This window comes from Pinus tabuliformis, chromosome 7, assembly GCF_031772625.1.
Source record: "Pinus tabuliformis cultivar Carrire ecotype Pingquan chromosome 7, CPIR1, whole genome shotgun sequence".
NCBI classification, from domain to species: Eukaryota; Viridiplantae; Streptophyta; class Pinopsida; order Pinales; family Pinaceae; genus Pinus; species Pinus tabuliformis.
In genome coordinates this window covers 776,791,659-776,799,189 of record NC_142293.1, presented here as the reverse complement: position 1 = coordinate 776,799,189, position 7,531 = coordinate 776,791,659, and the positions used below count along the sequence as shown (strand labels likewise).

The 7,531-nt window shown below is 43.6% G+C and overlaps 1 pseudogene; it reads left to right on the top strand.

Moving 5' to 3' along the window:
• Positions 1–5,603: 5,603 nt before the first annotated feature.
• LOC149249882 (plant intracellular Ras-group-related LRR protein 6 pseudogene) lies at positions 5,604–6,920 on the top strand (annotated as a pseudogene).
• Positions 6,921–7,531: the final 611 nt, after the last annotated feature.

Genomic DNA, 7,531 nt, shown 5'->3' with positions numbered 1-7,531 from the left:
CGAGATTCTGTTTGGGTTCCGGGTCACAGTTTGCAGTTCAGTTCTTGGGTTTTGGCCGAGCAAAAAGCAATCAGTAATGCAACAATCAGGGGTAGATCTAAGGAGGATCTAAGAGCTATCACAAGGGCAATCAGATAGTTTGTGAATCAGTTTTTTAAATCATAAATAGATCCAGTAGATGGATTGAAGTAGCATTTATCTACTTTGCATTTGTTATGGCAAATGCAGTTCGAATGCTACCTGTAAGTTTATGAAACAGACAACAAAGAATGATAAACAAACAAACTAATACGTCCCCAGTGGAGTCGCCATTTTGTTACAGGGAAAAGTGTCTATATAGAACTGCTCTATCCCACTAAGGTGTGACAGCTGCCTTAGAAACAAACAGAGAAAAGCTACTTTCTTTTTCCTTTATGAATTATAAATAGAGAAGAACAAGAAGACCAACCTCTGTCTTGCGCTAATCTCCTGATTCGATTCCTCTCTTCTTTGATAGTCTCTAGCTACCTGCTCCCTTGCACGCCCAGCTTCACAAAGTACTTGTAAGATCACAGTAGCGTAGCACTATACAAATACATGGATCTATAATCATAAACAATCTAGGATCAGATGTAAATTGACCATACAAATGCAGCAAACATCAATGATACAAGAGCATGGAGGAAAACTTGAATAGCTTTTATTGATAAACAAGAAAGAGCCAAGAGGAGTTACAACCAGTTGTTCTGACCTAGCATCAACCTCCCAGCTAAAAAGCCCCTCTTCACCTCAAACAAAGCTTAGATCACCCAACAATCTGATGTTTGTCTCAAGAAACCAACAACAATTCCTTACAATATGCAAAATTCCAGCCTCTGGATCTCTGGGATGAGGGATCCATATATAGATATCTGTAAGGGGGATGAGTCAGCTTGTGATTTGATTAGTGTCTTCTCTCTGATAGTTCTTGCTTCCACTTGGAGATTGATGATCTCTTACTCATCCTTGGTCGAATTCAGTGAGGCAAGTGTCACATGAGAAGTTTATGGAAGCTTCCATTGCCTCTCCACCTCGTGGAATGACACTGCCATTTGTCATTTCTCGCCCATTGCACCCCATAGAAGGGATTTTTGAAATACAACGCACCCACACAGTGTATTTAGGTGAGATGCAACGCACTTGGCCAGTGGAGCAGCTGAAATGATCCTGTTTTGACCAATTCTGAGCAGTTTTTCATGGAGAACTTCTCGGAGAAGCTGTAATCTGTTGATCTTGTTCCTTTAGGGGTTAGAACAACACTTTCAGGGACTTAGGAGCCCTTGGTTTATGGACATTTCATGCTTGGGGTTGTAGGGCCCAAAAGTGTCTATAACAATTGGGTGGCTTCACCAAGGACAAGATCTTCGCGTGAGCCAGCAGTGTCGCCTTCCATACAACATCAAGCCCTTCACGGATGAGGTATTGTGTGACATTGCTCCCCTTGAAGTTTGTGATGTATTATTAGGACAGCTATACTTGTGGAAGCGACATGCTATGTATGAATCAAGGCCCCGTGCTGTTATTATTACATTGGGAAATAAGTTGTACAGGATACCAGAGGTAGCACCACCTACCGCGATCTCTTTGATTACTGCAAAACAATGCAGTAAGATCATTTCCAAAACCAGGAAATTTGTTTTCCTAATGATACGCCCTCAGGGAAAGAAGAAGACGGTGGCCACGGCCTCCAGACGGGGTCCCTCTGCACGACAACTATAGATGGACAAGGTTGTGGAGGAGTACGAGGACATATTCACCTCCCCTGCAGGGGTTCCTCTGCACTGTCAGGTCAAGCACTCCATCGATCTGACCCCAGGTGCGCCACTACCCAATGGACCATTTTATCTGCGCTCCGTTCTGGAGAACAATGAAATCAAGAGGCAGATTCAGGAGCTCCTGTAGAAAGGTCACATCCGTCCGAGTTCATCGCCTTATGGGAGCCCGATCGTGTTGGTACAGAAGAAGGATGGGACGTGGAGACTCTGTATTGACTATCGGGCGCTGAACAAGATCACTGTCCGTAATAGGTACCCAATCTCGCGGATTGATGACCTCCTGGACCAACTAAAGGGGGAAAAATATTTCAGCAAGATCGATCTGAAGTCAGGATATCACCAGGTACCAATCGAACCCTCTGATGTGTGGAAGACTGCCTTCAAATCCAAGGAGGGGCTTTTCAAATGGTTGGTTATGCCTTTCGGATTGACAAATGCTCCTGCAACCTTCATGAGGCTAATGGATGACATCTTGCGGCCATTCACCAACTCCTTTGTAGTAGTATACTTAGATGACATTATGATCTTCAGCCAGAGTTGGGAAGAGCACCTCCACCACATCCGACAGGTTCTCCAAACACTACGGCAACACAAGCTATGTGCCAATTTGGAGAAATGCACTTTTGGCATGACCCAGGTTCAATATCTGGGATACATCATCGATGAACAGGGGGTGCATGTCGATCCAGCCAAGATCCAAGTCATTCAGGATTGGCCATCTCCAACCACTCTAATAGAGCTCCGCAGCTTTCTAGGTCTTGCCAACTTCTACCGCAGGTTCGTGTTGGGGTTTTCTCATATTACTTGGCCCTTGAGTCAAGTCACCAAGGGAGGGGCGAAAGCAAAATTCTTTTGGTCTGAATCTCAACAGAAGGCATTCAGGGAGTTGAAGGATCGCCTCTGCACGGCACCAGTGCTCGCGTTACCAGATTTACAACAACCATTTGAGGTCGAGATAGATGCCTCTGACTATGCTATTGGGGCAGTCCTTACTCAACATGGACATCCAGTGGCATATCACAGTGAAACACTTTCAGACACAGTTCGAAAGTACCCCACTTATGATAAAGAGATGTATTCCATTGTACAGGCCTGCCGACAATGGAAGCATTACATTTTGGGGAAGGAAACGATCATCCACATAGACCACCGACCCCTGCAGTTCATACAGACCCAAGGGAAATTGCAGAATGATCGCCATCAGAAGTGGTCTACATACCTGCAACAGTTCCACTTGAATATCAAGTATAAGAAGGGCAGCACCAATAATGTTGCAGATTGCCTCAGTCGACCACCGATCATGGCGTTAACCACTGTGCTCAACTCTTGTGGGCACGAGACTTCTGATTGGCCACTTCTCTACAAAAGCGACCCAGAATTCGACCACACATACCAGACACTCTTGGAGGGTCGGCATGTTCCACATTTTCACCTCCAGGATGCCCTGTTATGCCAAATGGGTCACCTTTGTGTTCCTTCAAGCGAGCGTGCCAAGATGATTTGGGAAGCACACTACAGTCGGGCTACTGGGCATTTCGGGGTCGAGAAAACAGTGGCAGTACTGGAAAATTATTTCTATTGGCCGAATCTTCGACAAGATGTTGGGAAGTACATCAGATCATGTACTGCCTGTGCCATTGCCAAACCGACCATCAAGAAGCACGGCCTCTATACCCCGTTGCCTACCCCTAGTCGACCTTGGGAATCCATCTCCATGGATTACATGTTAGGCCTTCCTTCCACTAAGCATGGAAATGACTGTGTTTTTGTGGTCGTCGACACGTTCTCGAAGATGGCCATTATGGCGCCCTGCAAGAAGAATATCACAGTAGAAGCCACTGCTAAACTCTTCTTTGAACGAGTGTGGGTGCACTTTGGGATCCCACAGTCTATCATCTTAGATCGGGACAGTCGGTTTCTCAGCACATTTTGGTCCAGTCTCTGGTCAATGCTGGACACCAAACTCACGAAGTCCACAGCCTTCCATCCTCAAACTGATGGCCAGACAGAGGTTGTCAATAGGATGATTGTGCACATTTTGCGCATGTATAACTCAAAGCATCCACGCACATGGGACGAGAGCCTCCCCTATGTTCAGCACAGCTACAACCAAGCTCTTCATAGCTCCACTGGCCATAGCCCTTTTCAAGTGGGTTTGGGATTCCAACCACTATGCCCCATTGATGTGGCCATGCCACTTGCAGCTACTCACATAAATTCAGCTCATGTCCAGTCCGAAACAGATAAGGCCACCAACTTCATTGAGCGCATCCAACATATTCGCCAGCAGGTCCATGACATTCTGGAGAAATCAAATGCCAAGTACAAGCAGCGACATGATCAACATCGGGTGCCACACAAGTTTCAGGTGGGCGACAAAGTCTGGTTGCATTTGTAAAAGGAACGCCTTACTGGAGCCTATCGGAAACTGAGACCACTCTGATATGGTCCTTACACCATTACTAAGGCTATGGGAGACAATGAATTTGAGCTCAACTTTCCCCCATTCCTTGGCTTGCACCCAGTGTTCAATGTGGACCGCCTTCGGCCATACTTTCCACCATTGCTAGACACATCCGACATTGCAGAACAGCTCACACCCACAAAATTAAATCCAGATTGCATGGAACAAGCTGCAACTGATCGGATCATGGACACACAGATCAAGAACACTCGCCAACAGAATATCCAACTGTATCGAGTTGTCAAAGCAGGCCAACTCCTTCAGCAGGGCAAGTGGCTCACCAGGGAACAAGTTCAGCAAAAGTTTCCTCATCTCATGGAGGAACTCAACGCAATGGGGACCATTGCTTCCTAAGGGGGGAGGAATGATCCAGGTGGATATTGGTGGCCACCTGCCAAGTCCACCTGGACCCCCACCATTGTTTCTCTTAGCATTTTCAGTTTCCTTAATTGTAGCACAACTTACTATTTTTAGCAGTTTTTCGGGTCCTGAACTTCCGGAGCTGTTTTGAGGCCCTAAACGACGTTTTTTGGGAAATTTGGGGCAACATGGATCGATGGATTGATGTTGCCTCCATAAGTGGTAGTGATCGGATAGATCTTTCTAACGAGCTATTGTACGCGTCAAACGGAGATTGTATGCCAAAGTTACGACCCTGGGAGGTTGGTGTACCAATTTACCCAAACGGGGCCCATAGTTTGGCGTTTCATTTTCTAGGGTTAGGTTTTCGAATGTTAAGGGTTTTCCATTGTTTCTCAACAATAAATAGGCCTTCGAGCCTCATTGTAACACAGTTCAGAGGCATGTAGCCACCACATCTCTTCTCAGAGATAAGCTACCATCACCCTAGCTGGTTTATTCCCATTTCTGGTTGTAAGCATATTTCAGTATTTTCCATTAATGAAATGAAGTATTATTTCCACTGCATCTTTGTGTATATGGTTATCTCTGTAATTTGTTGTGTTCCTCTTTAAATCCGGATCATCCTATTGTTTATATCCTCCTCCAAAACACATTAAAAAATACAACACAGCACAACACATTGATGGAGCGCTCCACCACCTAGACCCATCTTAGCTTTCAATGAGACTGCCTGATACAGCTTTACATTAGACTACCTGAGAGAGAAAGAGAACTAATAAGCTACCAGAGTCAAGATATCCCTGTTTAACCTGCTCTATAAACAGAAAAACCATTTTTTTTTAGATCGCCCCATATATCTCAAGAATGAATTACAAAAAACAAACAAATTAAGGAAACAGAAAATTACCAAACAGATTGTTTATGAGCCATCAGTGTCCATAAGTGATTAAATTGTTGAATCACAATGTCTTCCATACAAAGCCATGCTAAAGCTAACGGAGCAGTACCAAATCTATGGGAATCCTATGATAAATGGGAAAAATGTGAAGGAGGACACGAAAATGCTCTCGAATAGCCACACATCCGAGTTTCAAGAGGCTGAAAAACAAATTGTAGCACTGTTGAATCAAGATTCTTATAAAAGCTCCTCTCATAAGCTCGACCTTAGCGGGCTTCTCCTTCACAGTGTTCCACATGAAATAGCAAAACTATCATCTACACTCGTCAAGCTTGACCTTTCTAATAATAACTTACAGGTACATTGTTTCAAGACTATTATTTATTAGCAGTCGGCCGGAATCTCTCACCTCAAATTGACGCTGATTCAATTGTTTATTGCAGGTTTTGCCTGATTCTGTGACAAGTCTCGTGAATCTTACTCATTTGGACATTCAGTCAAACCAGCTTACATCGCTACCGGATTCCATCGGGCGTCTTGTGAATCTTAAGGTTTTCAATGCTTCTGGGAATTCTCTTGCTGTGCTTCCTGATAGTATTGAAAACTTTTAAGGAATTTAGACTTCTGTGATCCATAACATTGTTTAGATAATCTTCGGCAAAATCACATAACCAATCTTTTGTCGACGCGTTTCGAACCAACCAGTGTGGTTCATCGTCCTGATGATGAACCACACTGGTTGGTTCGAAACGCGTCGACAAAAGATTGGTTATGTGATTTTGCCGAAGATTATCTAAACAGTATTGAAAACTGCTGGTAGGCTAATCAAAGCATCTAAGAGTTGTCTTTGTAATTTATTTTCACTCAAACCCCCACCATTGTTTGTGATTTTTAACCGGTGACATTTAATTTTTATTTCAATTCACTGGAAGAATTGATGGCCAATTTCAACCAACTCATACGGCTGCTTGAGGGGTTGGGGTTCGAATTGCTAAACTTCCAGAAGTTGTGTGTTCATTCCAAGAAGCTCACACATCTTCCCTACTCCACCTCCCACATGATGTCTCTCCGCTTTCTGGATGTCCACACGATTAGGCTTGGAGGCCTTCCAGAAGATCTTGAGAACTTGATGAACCTTGAGTACCTGGATCTCAGCAGCAATTTTAACTATATGGCATCTCTCCTGGAATCGATCGGGGGTCTCACGTCTCTCATCAAGTTAAATATCAGTTACAATCAAATCACTGCATTGCCTACGTCTATTGGGCGCTTGGAAAAGTTGCAGTTTCTTAAGGTGGAAGGGAATCCTCTAGTTGTGCCCCCTCCCCAAGTGGTAGATCGGGGTCTGGATGCTATTAAAGAGTACATCTGGCAGACCAAAGAAAAGAAGGCACTGCTGTAAAAACAAGAGATATTACAAATAAAGTTATGATAGAAACGAAGAAATAACCATTTTCAATCTATAATAACTTCTTTGGTTTTTCTCTAACAGATAAATGAATGGTTATGCACACGGCTTGAGGCTTTTTATAGTGACATGTATTGCCAATGTGATGCCTTGGTCTCCATGTCAATAGATATCTTGCGCGATGTGCTGTAATAGTTGTTTCCAATTAGAGTGAGTGAAGTGTAGATATTTTTAATATGGGAATTCGATGCTGGCAGAGAATGAAAGGAATGTTTCCAATTTTATTGTTGCGGGTACACAAAGTTCTAAGATCAGATATTTCCTAGAGGAATGTTTCCAACTTTATTGTTGCATGTATGCAAACTGCAAAACCAATTAATATTTGGAAAAAGCAGCCACACTTCAAATCAACGGTTGAAAGTGTCTCACGTGATCAAACGGGGCAGGATAAAAGTGTTGACGATTGTTGATGCATAGGAAACCCTTTGGGTCTAATTAACACTTATTAGGCCGATAGACCTTTCTTTCGAATCAATCGACTTAGGATTTTTGTCAACCTTTTCTGTTTAAGCATGACATCTGTGCATCATGTAACAATGACATTT